The sequence below is a fragment of the Lissotriton vulgaris genome, chromosome 10 (assembly GCF_964263255.1).
Source record: "Lissotriton vulgaris chromosome 10, aLisVul1.2, whole genome shotgun sequence".
NCBI lineage: Eukaryota > Metazoa > Chordata > Amphibia > Caudata > Salamandridae > Lissotriton > Lissotriton vulgaris.
In genome coordinates, this window is record NC_141698.1 from 307,897,744 (window position 1) to 307,910,456 (window position 12,713).

Consider the following 12,713-nt stretch of genomic DNA (forward strand, 5'->3'; position numbering starts at 1 on the left):
AGAGCTCAAGGAAATAATTGAAAGAAGTTAATGATCCCAGTGAAAGGACACAGGTGGCTAAGCACAGCGGAAGAAGAGCATAAAATTGCAGTGAAGCCAGTAGTACGCAAGAAAAAGTTCCGGAGTAAGCTCTAAAAATCCTCCAAGAAGAAGAGGTTACGGGAGGGGCTGCATGGATTCAGAGGAGCGGCATGTAGGTAGAGGAACAAAAAAGAAATCGCAGGATTGGCAAGCTTAACATGTTGCGATATTCAGATATGCCGCTGACATAAGAATGCAATGTTGAACTGTTGTAGATAACTTCTCGGCAGGGCGTCATATGAGAAGTGCAAGAAATCTTGTGAGGAGATGCATTAAAGCACAAAATGGCGGCTGGCAGAATTAAGGCAATCCATGCAAGAGTATAGTGAGCATCATGAAGAACAGCATATTTGAACAGGGAGGCTCACCTTTACAAAAACGCTGCAGTGGAGGGTGAATTATAGCAAAAGCGGCATGTTGGGAGTCTGTGAAGGACCTTCCCGCCGGCCACTATGAGGAAACGCGGCCAGCGCTCAAAATGGCGGGCGCTATTGTGAAGAAACACTCCTTCGTGGAAAGGTGCCGAAAATGACACGGAGCCGGAAAACCAAAGCAACTGTTCATGTGTTGCACATTCCGGTCCTCCGAAACGGCTCTCCGCTGGTGAAGAAACCCCTCCGTGCCGCGAAAAGATGCTAGGTTCCGAGGCTCGATGTGTGGAGCTCCGGGACTACGCCGCCATCTTGCCGGCGCGCAAGCCACGCCCCTCCAAGGGATGTTTTCTAATGGACATTAGAAGCACGACTTGTGAAGTCATATTATTAGATCACAGGATGCTCTTCCATCACTTTTTTTCAACAAGAACAACACAAAATATAGTATATCTTTTTAAACAGTCACATCTACCACCAAAGTCTTTTGGCAACATGCAATATCAAACCGGAGATTTAGGGCCTGATCTATAGTTTGGCAGACACTACTCCGGGTGGCTAAAGACATTGGAACAGATGTTCAAGATTTAGAGGATTGGGATTTCCTAATTACAATTCTTACTGAATCGCAATTTGAGAATCTCAATGCTAAATTAACAAAATAGGAATAAATAACAGAGTAAGTCCTAACGGATAAGCAAATCGGACTACCTAATGAATATTAATGAGATAGGTAGCCTTTTGCAACCCATTAAGAATCGCAGCCATCACATGGATGGTGGCCTGCTGAGGTCAGCAGACCACCCTATCTGTGTTTGCTTCTTAATAAAGCAAACTTTTTTTTAAATGCAGCCCGTTTTCCATAAAGGAAAACGGGAAGACGTTGAAAAAGAAAAAAAATAAACTTTGAAGTTTTATTTTCAAGAGTAGGCAGTGGACCACTGCCTGCTCTTAAAAATATTTGTTTCTATTCTCAAAGGGGAACCCCTCCCACTTGTGAATGGGTTACCATCTTCTTCAAGAAGTTGGTATATTAGTATTGTTTTGCAAACGGAATTCATTGCAAAACATTAATGCATCCCTTTCTGATTCAGAATTTGAAAGGGATGCTCAAAACACGCCCCTTCCAAATACCGAATCTGAAACACTATTTGGGATTCTGTAATGTGCTACAGAATCGGAATTTGTGCTTTAAATACATGTAAAATAATTTGTGCAGTTGGAACCAGCCCGATCAGGCCACTTCCAACCACAAAAACGCTTTCTACTTATGACCCATTATCTCTGCCAGATCTAGAGATAATCTTGGGCCCAGCAGTGATCTCTGTACCTTGGCACCATGGTAGATCTTGTCAAGGTCTAAAATGTTTGGTGGATGGACCCTATGGATTTTGGTGTCTGTCCGCTAAAGTGGGAGTTCGTTATTGTAAAAAGAAAAACTAGTGACTCCTACACCTGAGATATTTTTCCCTGGGTGTAGGGGGTCATTATTTGTTTTTATCTCTTTATCACCAACCAACCCAGCCTTCATCTGATGAACACTGCTCCACAAATCCACTGGAGGAAGTTGTCCATCAGAAGTGCCAACAAGGGCTCCATCGATGGAAACCTTATGTTCTTCTCAACCACAAATATGTCATGCAGAGCATCAGTAAGGCAGACTGGGTACTCCATCACATTTGTGATGGAGCACCCTCACTGCCAGACTACAAATCAGTGCCTTAGTCATGCCAAGCTGCGTGTCTCAATTTGCTCAAGAGCTTCCATGTGTTTCTTGACATTAATTTAACATATCTATTCAATTCAATTTCAGTGCAATTCTTTATTAAGATTTTAATTTGTACAAATATTCAATGCAATACTGTCCAGAAGAGCAATCTTGCACCAATTGGCACATCAAATAATTACTTACTTATACAACTCAAGCTTTTCCAAAAACACCATTCACACATTTCCTATGTCAGATGAGGGTTCATAGAGAAAAGTGTAGTTGCTCCTAGCCAAGGATGCGATGCATGAGAGGAATCAGTCCACCCCAAGTAATCTCCTAGTAGACGGCCTCAAATATTATGGGGATGCATGCCGATTCTTTGGCCTCCCACCAATATATTAGGCTTTCTCTCATCTGGTCCTAACACATCTCAACAGTAGCCCTTCACAGTGCCTGATGATATAAGGTGGTGGGAGAGTGGACGGGGTAAAGATGAATGCTTGCACTCTCTCCCTATGACAGATAGTGAACCCCATACTCCCTGGGTAAGCAAGCCCTTGAACCTAAAGGTTATCAAGTATATATCAACTACCCTGGTCTAGAGTGGGTGGTGGTGAATGGCTTCCAAATTGTATCAAAGAGCACCATTGAGTTGTTGACCCTGTATAAGCCTTGCCCTCGTTACACAACCCTTGCAAGTACAGACAACGGCTTGGAGAAGGTGTGTATGGCCACTTTCTTCCAGTGGTGCAGTATACAAACCTTAACCATGGCAAAGGCTGTTGCTAATCATGATTGTGTATGTTTATTAAGTAATACACAGTATCTATATCATGGAGGAAGGCAAGGTGTATCAAAAGGATTATTTCACAATGCTGCTTTCCAAAAGGAGGACAGTGCTGTGAAGTAACAAATAATTGCGTGGGATGGATACCTGTTGCATCTCCAACAGGTATCCATCAGTGAGAGGTTAGACCTGTAGAGCTTTTGTGGGGTTCAATATCAATTATGGAGAATCTTGAAATAAGTGAGTTCAGTTTTCCCTCCCATAGAAATGTGTCATGAGTATTGGCGAGATCTGGCCAGTCCTCTAGAGTGTATTCACTAAGCTGTCATTGTGCCCGGGTGAGGACCCTTGTAGGGGCAGTGAAAAGATATTAACTCAGGAGACTGTATGTGCCAAATAACACCACCTCATATCTTTACCAGGTTTCCAAGTATGACAAATGTGAGAGTCATGAAGGGTATGTATCTCACCACTTAGTCGACTTTGTAAACAATGCCTTAGTTAGGTGTAGGTCCATAGCTGGGATTGAGCAAGGTTGAATTTGGAGTGGCTAGGTCCCAATTTGAAGGATTATATGCCTGATTTATTATTTAGTAGCAATTTTCAAGGGATTAGGAGCATATCAAAAATGTAGTTGTATCTGGGTACAATGACCATTTATTTTCACACCCTGGAAATGACCTCAAGGGGACCATTGACCACCTGTCAATGCTGCTGTGGGTTTTGATTAGTAGACGGGTTATGTTATCTTCAACAGTATTGGAGAGTCCCCTGTTGAGGAGGATCCCTAGATATTTCATCCCTTTTGGAAACCATAGAAGTTTGAATCCCTCAAGGCAAACTCTTTTGGTGACCCAGGACATGGGCATCAATTCACATATATCCCAGCTCACATAGGTATATTGAAAACAAAGAGATAGCGCCCAGGAGGTCAATCAGGGCAGGTAGGGATTCAATTGGATTAGTGACAATCATGTGGATGTTGTCAATATAAATAAATACCTTCACAGTGGGCTGCAGTAACGTACAGCCCACTGATATGGGGGGGGGGATTCAAATTGCCATTGGTTGGGTTTCCAGGACTAAGAAGAAGAAGAGCTGTAAGAGAGGGCATCCCTGTCTCATTCCCCACCTTATGAGAAGCCTGAGTGAAATGAAGCCACCACAGCTTAGTTGCACCTCTATGTTTTGAGAGTGACTTTTGACCTTGTCTATGAACTGGCTTTTCAGACCAAACCTGTCAAGGACTTTAAACAGGTAAGACCATTCCACATGGTCAACTGCATTTTCCACATCTAATCAAGTGGCCACATTTTCCTTGTTCTAACTTCTGGATGCACATAGAAAGTGTGCTAGTATCGGCATATGATTTCTGGACTAGCATTTTGCCCAGTCTTATCACCAATTTTTTGGCAGGATTTTTATGTCCACATTTATGAGAGAAATTGACATATAGCTCCCATTTTCCAGAGGATACTGCCTTTGGCCTTTGGCAAGGTAATGATTTCTTTATTGGAGATAGCCTCAAGGACTTGTGACTGCTCAGCTTCTCCATAGGCTTTGTAGACCACAGGCACCAACTAAAATGTATAGGTTTTGAAAAATTCTCTAGGAAGCTATCCTCCCCTGAGAACTTGCATGTCAGTAGATTAAAGACACCTTTGCAAATCTCCTCCACTGTAATGTCATCCTCTATGAGATGCCTACCTTTCTCTGACAAGGATGGGAAAGACATTGACAGGATGGGCACTGAGTCAAGAAATCTATCTTCTGCTTCATGATCAATGTCATCCATGACCTTGTAAAGAGATTCACAATATGAGACATAATCTTCCAAAATGTCTTCTGGGTGTGCAACTAGAAGTTCTGAGACATCATGCACAGTAGACATTGTTAATTGAGCCTCCCCCTGCTGTAACTCAAAAACAAGCATCCTGCCCAGTTTTTCCCCTTCTCGTAAATTATAGAACCATTTTAATTTTTTGCTGTTGCTCCGCTCATGTAATAAGTGTGAAGAGTGAATTTCTCTGCCTCTAGTTGGCATCATAGAAGAGGGGTAGGAGCAGTGTTATATTTCACTATCAATTTCGCTATCTTGTTCTCCAGATGCTTACTTGTTTCTAAGGTGTAGAATCCCTCATCAGGAGGCCTCTTCAGGCTGCCTACTGCACTACTTATAGCATTTTATGGAATGATAATGCGTGTATATTCTCTGATGAATAAGTGTGAATATGTATGTTGAAAAGACATTTGTCGACAGGGGTATTATAATTCGAAGTGGACATCCTCACACATTTACTGTGACCTACTAAAGAAAAAAAGTAAAATCGAACTGTGATAAGATAGGTCACCAGGTAAAATGTCAGGCCAAAATGGAGGTTGAAGTAATGGAGCTTGTGTAAGAAAGAAGTCTAGCCCCTAGCCTGGACGAGGTACCATGAATTAGGGAGTAAAAGGTGGGCCCTGCACCACACGTCCACCAAGCCATGATCATTGATCACGTTAAAGTCCAGCATTGGGCCAATAGCCAAGTTCCAGTCGCTCCCACGAAAACTGCCCTTGTGTTCTCAAATTTGCAGAACAGCCTGGAAAGATGTGCACAAATGGGCGAACTATTGCTATTGGGATCATAGATAGTAGCCAGTATCAGAGTGTGGCCCTTGAATTTTCTATTTTTGGGAACACATACCTCCTTCCTCTTCTATTGACACATGCCATCCTTTTATGAGGAAGATATTTGTGATTGAGTATGGCAAGTCACATTTCTTGATTGTTGGAATGCTGTGTTGGGTTAAGGAAGATTTGTTCAGAGTTTTGTGGCATCTTTGAATGCCCTTCCCTACCCAGTTCCAATTACTTTTTCTGTCTCACCAGGGAACAAATGTGTTTCCTGAATCATTGAGATGGCTGCATGTTTCTGTTGGCTATAGGATAATGTTCTCTTTTGATGTAACTGTTCAAGCCACTGATGTTCAATGAGCTAATCTTCAGTGAGTGGAGTAAAGATGTCAGGGTCATTTATTCATTATGGGAGACTGGTAGGGTTAAACTATGTCCATATAGTTGTCTCTGGGGGATTCGATCTACAACACATTTTCAGTTTAATATGCTCTCAAGGCCTGAGAGCAGGAGTGTTTGAGAGGAGGTAATTATTCAGCTGGTGTGCAGGCAGGGAGAAATTGTAGGCAAGGGGTTTAGCCCCATGACCATAGGGCCTCACTGAACAAGATGGGCCAGACAGAGTGAGAAGTCCACAATGCAATGTAGCCTAAAGTATCCTTCTCGTCTAAGACCTAACAGTTGAACTACAGGTGTTGTTCCTCCACCCACTCTTCGGGGTCATGCCATTCGGGGCACAATGTACAATGTGGGATAGTAGCCAGAAAGAGACTACCATATATTGTCAGGGTACTCAGGGCAGGGCGGATATTGTTGCGTGCTTATCTAGGTTCCTGATCGATACTGTGACCTTATGCCCCTATTCGGCTATAAATCCATTTATTCCCTATATTGGCATAACCGTTCAAGTGCGATTTTCTGAAAAGTCATCTCTGGCCTCACACGAACAGAGCCACATTCCAGCATGACTCTCTGCTACTTCTTTTGCGACCAATTAGTGCAATGACAGAGCAGCAGTCACTATCTGATATTCCTAGATAACACTCCGAGTTCTTCAACAAGATAAAAACTTAGCAAACCTGGAAATCCCCGCTTGCTATGTTTTGATTAGTAATGGAACTCTAATGAGCAACTGATAACTGTCACTTCCTAGTGACATCTTTAATTGACGTCTTATGTCCAGCAAACTTGCGTCAAACCCGGCACCTGTCAGGTATAAATATTACCAACGTTGCCTTAAGCAATGCGAGTTCGTTGCCTGTTGCTGATGCCAGCTGCCTGCATGACCCTGTGTTGGTAAATCTAGCACTCTGTCGCTGCAGCCTGCTATCCTGTGGTGGTGAAGCTGCTGATTACCATTATCGCCGCTACAGCGCGAACTATGGTGCAGTACGCTTAAGGAGCTGAACAGCCGTCCTCTGCGAAGACATCCAGCAGATTCCAGCTGCCCGCGGACGCTGTCCCCCCTCCTTCCTCGACGCGCTGAAGAGAAGCCGCTGCATTTCTCGTGCAGAGAAATCCAGTCCCGGCGCTTCCGGTTTACCCTCGCGGGTGACTGGGATATCGAGAGAGACCCCTGAAGGAGATACCAATCCTCCATCATTCTATTCAGAGGTATGGTGTTGACTAAACCCTTAGACGAGAATTCTTGAAACAAACCTTGGCAAAACCAACTTAACTTAAAGCTACTTACTTGCTCCCCTTCTCACGTGTTAGGCTTAGGTCAGGCACACTGGGGTAGGCTTAGTTAGAAGCACCAGTTGAGTATGTTAGCCTAATGTATATATGACTGTATATATGTTTTATTACTTTTAAACCATTGTATGGCTAAGAAACCATATCAATGCTTTTACAGTTCTATTTCGCAATACTTATCTTACTGTACGTACTTTTTATAATAACAATTATTGCAATTGTGGCAATACATTTCTCTTGTACGAGAAGAAAGACTGTTCAATAAATGTTAACCTTTATTGATACACGCCTGTCTCTCTATTCTCTACATCTCGTGAAAGTAAACTGCACTAGACTGACTGAGTGAAATCTATGTCTATTGTTTCACACGACCCTAGAGATTGACTCTTGATCTGAGGAGCAAAGTTGTCATGTTGCACGGTTGTTGGAAAACTGAATCCCTTCTTGTCTGTGCCAAGGAAGCTGATCACTTCCTATGCAGAGAAGAAAGTTTCCAGTGACCTCTGAGCTAGTTGGTAACACAACCCAATTAAGTTTAGCATAGTCAGTGGAGGCCTGGAATATCTGCAGTTCCACGTCGATACTACTGTTTATGTTATTCCAATGCGCAGGGCCTAGTGGGAAACTAGGAACTACACTACATGGCGCCCAAACGTTTGGTAAGGCGATAAACTAACGCAAGACTTGTAGAGTAACTCAGTTGTGCATATTTCACACCCCTTTCTCCCGTAAATACTCCAATAGACGTCTGGAGTGGGTGAAAGGTTAAAATCCGCCCGACCTTAGTAGGAAGAGATTCCTATGTAAAGCTCTGGTTTATTCAACGTTGAAGGATACAGTGTTCCAAAATATTGTGCACCTAATCTTTGTCTCCTTGGAGACCTACTCTGCAAACCTTGCATTTTTACAATGCCAGAAAACGGAACCTCTGGGGCCGCAGCAGATGCGACTCAGCAAGGTCCCGAACACACAGACCCGGATGCTATTATCATCCCGGTCCACTTAAGAAGATCTATAACTTTAAAACTTATAGAAAACGGACTGACACCACAAGGTGGTACAGTAATTTTCGTGATAGAGGCTCACGAGTATCGGCAGACAGAGGTATTCTATTCATGGATAAACTTTCCAGCGGTAAATGCTAGAACAAAAGAGTTTCACTATTACAAAATAGAGGAACCTCCGGGAGAGTACGCTCCTTTCGAGGAGATTGAAATCCCACTTAAATTTCAAGAGCACCTGCTCTGGTTTAATGGCACCCTAAAACATACTGATCAAATAACTAGGCTCGGTCCACTAGGTAGACCAGGAGCCACGTGGCCGGTTCTAGCCAGCTACACACCACATCCTGACATTGCAAAAATGTCTAAGGAAGAGCTGTTAGCACAGCTAAAAACATTAATAAAAATACATAGGCAATTAGTTCAATATGTAATGCGGACTGCAACAGTCCAGCCAGCTGTTAATTCACACCAGCTGACCCCTCATCAGGGGAACACAAATAAAATTACACCACAGAACATACAGTCATGTCTTGGTAAAACACCCGTAAAACGGGAACAAATTCCTTTCTGGTTAGCACAGAAAATCACTCAAATAGAGGCAGTATTTCCTGATACTACCCCTATTGAGAAACACAGAATCTTGACCATCTGCCTTCCTATGGGAATCGCACCACACGTGGAGGACTGTGACACTTGGGGTACAGTCTTTGCTTCCATTTACACAAAAACACACGGTGTTCCGTCTATGGCGGTAATACCAGAAGTGCTAAAACAGATTCAAAATGAATTCGGTCCAGAGCCCGCTTTAAATCTAGGTATGAAATTACTGAAAGACTTCAAGCAGGTCACGGCTATATTATTAGCCAACGTAAAGGGAGAAGCAGCATCTGTGGCGATCCGCCAGAAGTTGAAGGAAACAGATATAAAAGATCCTGTTGAGCTAGCAAAAATCATAGAAAAGTGCTATGAAGAATTAGGTAGAGACAGCTTGGGTGGGAAACCAGTAAAACCCCAACTGCTCGAAAATCCTGAAAAATTATTTATTAAAAATAATTCAAATACTCCTAAAAAGAGCTGGGATGGAAATAAACAATCCACTCAGAAGGAAAAGGTTTTCCAGTCCAGAGGAAGGTCTCCTCGACGGAGGGAAAGAACTCCGACTCGAGAACGCCAGTCTCCCCAGAGGGAGCCCTCTGAGAAAAGATATAACCTTAGAAATAGGGATAATCTGAAAAAACCTGATAGATATCAAAGTATTGATACACGTCCCTCTCGATCTTTTCCACAGAATTCGGAAAGAAGAGGACGGTCAGACCCAGGAGAGCACACCAAGTCCAAAGACAAGGAACCTGCTCAAAATAAGAAATCTCAATTTCAGAAAAAGAAGGTAGCCAGTATTAGAGTAATCAACCATGCCGAGAATACTGAGGACACAGTTGAAAAACGGGGAGTGGGCATTGACAATGTTGGACAGTGCAGCAGAAATCAGTATAGCGCGCAAGATCTTGATGAGTCATCTGGAGACAGTGGACACGAATGAATACATTCAGGTTGAAACTGCCGACGCCAGACTTAGCGAGCCCCATAAAATATACGAAATAACATTGCGTATAGAGGGTGATAAGACTAGGAAAATTAAGGGTCTATTTTGGGATAAGCTCTCAAAAGGCTATGATATTCTGTTAGCTGAAAAAGATTGGCCCCCGGAGTTTGTCAGGGAGTGCCCTCGTGGCGAAGAAGTGATTATGCCTGCCTTCTCGAATCACATTCCGATTCACAAAAAATATACATATGCAAGGAAATGGGCAGTAGCCCAGGCACCTGCATTATATAAAAATCATGTAGGATGGGATGAGGATTCACCGCCTCACAAAATCCAATTTAAAAGTGAACCAACTGCCCAACGGCAGTATCCCATAAAGCAAGAAGCTAAAAAACAAGTCAGGGAGATCTTAGATCAACTTGAATACCAGGGGGTGATTGAAACATGCACCTCTCAAATGAACAATCCTTTGTTTCCTGTCTCCAAGCCAGACAATTCATATCGTCTAGTTTTGGACTACAGACATCTTAATACATGTTGCAAAACTTTTGCAGTACAAAACTCGCATAGTGCAGCCCTAATGAATAACATAGTTAGGAAAAAATACAAAACGACATTAGACATTTCTAATGGTTTCTTTTGTCAAAACATTGCACCAGAAAGCAGATATTTGACCGCTTTCTCCGCATTTGGGTCGCAGAAAAAATTCTGTCGACTCCCACAGGGGTTCAAGAACAGCCCAGGACTATTCTCAGCTAGGGTAACAGAGTTACTACAAATCTATGATGATGAAGCATTGTCTTACGTAGATGATATTTATCTCGCAGACGACGACTTGGATACTCATTTGAAAAGAGTGAACACCATTATACTTGGGTTCGCAGCAGAGGGTTACAAATTCAACTTTAAAAAGTCCCGAATTGCCCATCTGACAGTACTATTTTTAGGGTACGAATTATCAAGTGAAGGGAAAAGCCTAGCGGACAACTTCTTAGAGAAGTGCGCTGTACTCCAAGCTCCAAAAACGCTGAAGAATTTACAAACCATTCTAGGTTTTCTGAATTTCGGAAGAACTTACATACTAAATTACGCAGAGAGGGTTAAACCTCTCTACGAACTAATTAAACCTGATTTTAAACAAATCAATTGGACTCAAAAACACACAGAAATTTTGAGATCACTGCAAACAGACATGTTAGCAAAAACTAAATTAGATACACGTGACAACACGATGGATCTTGTAATCCGAGTCATCCCAGGAAGATGCGGATTTACGTACCTGACCTCTAATGAGGGAGAAAAGGTACCTATTTCAATTAAATCTCACTTGTACACACAAGCAGAAAAAACATTCAGTCACACAGAAAGAACTGTGAACGCAGTGCAAATCGCATTAGCAAATGAACGAGAACTAGCACACGGCAAACGGATTAATATCCTTACAGCAGAATCCGCCTTCGAGGCGCTATTCAGCCCAGTAAACCTGCCTACAGTGTCACTGGATCCGAAATGGATACAGTGCATAGATTCTCTAGGAGCGGAAGACGTGAAATACTATTTCGCCCCGCAATTTGAAGAACTGAATGATTTAGAATATGAGGAAGAATATCCTCTGCCAATCGAAATTCTGCCTCTCCCACAATACGCCTGTATAATCTATACAGATAGCTTTGTACAGCATTTCAACGTAGAGAGAAAATCCTACAATTCAGCATGTGCGATCATTAAAGGTCGTTGGCTGTGCGGTAAATTCAGACCGAAAGTAACAAAAACTGAATCTGTAAGAAACTGTTCGGTTCAAAGAACTGAAATCAAATCTTTAAAGATGGCGCTCGAAAATGCAGAACGTGAATTCCCGACACTTATAGTGTGCGATTCTCATTTTTGCGTCAACTCTTACAATAACAAACTGCAGCGTTGGATCGAAAACGACTACAAAGATGACACAGGTGCCACAATAAAGCATAAATTGCTCTGGAACGAGGTAGCTCTTTTACACAAAGAACTACAAAAGACTCACGTGATTCACGCACAGAGTCTTCAACGTGATGGCGTTCACGTTGCAGGGAATTCATTGGCTAATACAGCCACAGCGGAAGCAACTAACCCGGCTTCCGTAGCCACAAAAAAGCGTACAGATAAGTACATAGACGGGGAAACCAAGCTGGCAGTAAAAACGACCGTAAAAGGCGACTGTGCAGCACTACCCGTAAACTATCCACTCAATTATGCATACATAATCGATGCAAACTCCATTCCTTTTGCTCGAATCCCTGGAGTGGGGGACAGAGTAATTCCAAACATGAACAGGAGAATATTTTTAATAGCAGACGCACACATGGGTTTGGGTCTAAGGCACAGAGAGATCAAGGAATCACTGACTGAATTACAATCAGTATTCTGGTGGCCGGGAATGAGTGTAGAACACCAAATATATGCAAACAACTGTGAAAACTGTAATAGGGATCGCAGTAGCGAACCTTGCTACCGGCTACCAGTCAGAAAGAGCGTAACGCTGCCTACACCCCATCCTGCGTCCTATTAACAGTTAAGACGAAAAGCACTTAAAAAAAATGAGGCCTCCAGCGCTCGGCTGACGCTAGAACGGTTATAAAAGATTTGCGAGTCAATATCGGCACATACGCAATTACCACGTTCCATTCTGACCAGGGTCCTGCTTTCAGCTCTCGAGCTTATGGGGAGGCCATGGCTAGCATGGGAATTGGGTTGCGGTATTCTTGTCCGTCGCACCCCGAAGGGAATAGTGTGGTAGAAAGAAAAAAACGTGACATAAAGCAATCTATAACAGCGAAGGTATTAGGTTCAGGCGCTGGGTGGGTCAAACATTTAATAAGTGTCCAGACTAGTCTTAACAACATGCCAAGAAATTCTCTAAAAGGTT